The following is a 2,304-nucleotide window of genomic DNA, read 5'->3' as shown; positions in this document are numbered from 1 at the left end:
AGTGACACGAATGCTATTAGGAGCAGCTATACTCTCCACTTAGTCAAAATACCTCCTGCATGCCAGTGTGAGAGTGCATGTATATGTATCCACCAACATACCACACATATAGGTGTGTGTGTGTGTGTGTGTACATCTGTATACATAAACAGAGACGCACACAAATTCAGAGACAGATTTGTGTGTGTGTGTGTGTGCAGACATACAAATATGTGTGGATATATAAAGACAAAGATATACAGCAAATACATCTTAAACAAGAAAATCAATACATCTGATAAACACAATGACATGCATTTATTTATTTAAATTATTAACTATTTCCATCTTGATAAGGAGGTAAGTGGACTCATCAACACAGCCATCTGAGTCACAAAAGAGGCAAGTCTGAGAAAAGTGATGAGAATTCCAATATTAACAGTGAGGTATACCACTTAAACAATTATATGCACTACATACAAAGTTTTTAAAAAATGTATGCAATATTACATATCCAGCATATACAGATATGACAGACATTCCAGAACGCCTTGAATTGCAAGCCAGTCCAGTAAGACATAGCAAGGCTGTGGTTTTACAACCACATGAATATAAACTTAGATTACATATTGCGTACATATGCACACAGATAGGAAAATATAGGGAAATACAGAGACTACATGCGACCCAAATTTCAAATGGTAACCAGCGTAACTCTACTGCAAACATTTAAGAAAAGAGTGAAATATCCGGATATTTTAACACAGTGCTAGGAAGAAACAGAAATTAAATTCAGTTGGATGGAATTAGAATTATACAGACAGTTAATGTGTGATTCCTGAAGTGTGTCAGCTCATGGGAAAATACCTTTAGTACAGTAACAAAATTCAATTTCAAAGTTGTCTGACATGTTTTTTTATGGAAACATTATACGATTTTATTCTTCTAGAATATTAGGACATTTGCAACTCAGTGGGTTTGTTTCTCATATGCAACAGTCCAAAGCAATGCTGTCCTGTGAAATGAGGGAAATGTGCATGACTACTTGAATACATGCACTAATAAGCACTCTACTGCTGACCATATAAAAAATAATTAACAGTGAAAGAAAAAAAGCATGCAGCAACAAGCATGAAACAAAAATCAAACAAAAGAAAATACAATTGTCTAGGCTGGGATAATCATTCCACTAAGTTAAAAAAAAGCACATAAGAAAAATGCAATTTCACTGCTGAAAAGGCTGCAGATCTGAGTGTGATTAGCATCTCTGGCTGAGGCTAAACCAGTCTTTCAACTACTATTAGGTGGGGGAAGGAAAATCCAAAAGGACAGACTGTAAACTCCTAGCACTTAATCCACCCTCACTGAAGTTTGCGAAATCTGACCTGTAGTATGTTAACAAGTTTCTCTGAAAACCCTGCCTCTGTGTGAACATGTGACTTACACAGGACTAAAATGTAAACAAAGTCCTCTAGCAAGCAACTGATTTTAGAAACAAGACAGTGCCCCTTTAACACAATTAATCTTGCTGATGTTTTAAATGTATTCAGTACAGAGTCACAGGCTGCAGGCATCCAGATCTAACCAACCATAAAATGTTAGCTACTGTGGGTGGAGTTATTTAGCTTCACAAGAAAGAAAGAACAGAGGTGAAAAATCTATAACGTGACATAAGGAAACGTATCTTCAAGCAGTTCAGTGCTGTTTTGAGTTAAATGAAAACTACTTTTAGTAGTCAATTTCCAAGTCTGTTATATTGTAAACTACAGTCATAGTTCAACAGTGTGCATAATAGTTACACAGATATATAATGTACATACATGTTGTTTTTAATTAAGCAAATCCTTAAATAAATTGGTATCTAGTGCAATGAGCAAATAGAGAAAATTCAGAGCTGACACAACAAGCCCGGCTAGCTCAGTCGGTAGAGCATGAGACTCTTAATCTCAGGGTCGTGGGTTCGAGCCCCACGTTGGGCGTAACTTTTTTTTTTTTTTTAAACCTGTATTTTCTTTCTTCAAAGATAATAAGTAAAACCAATTACTAGAAATTATACTGGAAACAATCACCAATACTTACAAGTCTTGCTGAGTATGAAGTAATCACTTCTTATAAATGAAAATAATACAAAGGCTGAAAAAAGAAGAGACAGCAACACTATGGTTAAAGGAAAATACACAGTATAAGAACATTTTATGTTGCATGCTAAAACATGTTTAAACATGAGAGCTCTAGTTAAAAGGAAAATTTATCAACACTGCTGTTATGAAAGAACATGCTACAGGCTAAGAAAAGTTTAACAAAAGCATTCAATGATGCATGATA

At 35.0% G+C, this 2,304-nt stretch overlaps 1 non-coding gene across 1 annotated transcript; it reads left to right on the top strand.

Moving 5' to 3' along the window:
• The first annotated feature begins 1,885 nt into the window (after window positions 1-1,885).
• On the top strand, window positions 1,886-1,958 carry TRNAK-CUU. The gene has a single exon. It is a non-coding gene; the product is annotated as a tRNA-Lys (tRNA).
• The last annotated feature ends 346 nt before the right edge of the window (window positions 1,959-2,304 follow it).

Source organism: Protopterus annectens, chromosome 9.part0, assembly GCF_019279795.1.
Source record: "Protopterus annectens isolate FY-2018-M chromosome 9.part0, PAN1.0, whole genome shotgun sequence".
NCBI classification, from domain to species: Eukaryota; Metazoa; Chordata; order Ceratodontiformes; family Protopteridae; genus Protopterus; species Protopterus annectens.
Note: the sequence above shows the minus strand (reverse complement) of the source record. Positions and strands in the feature narration are given on the sequence as shown.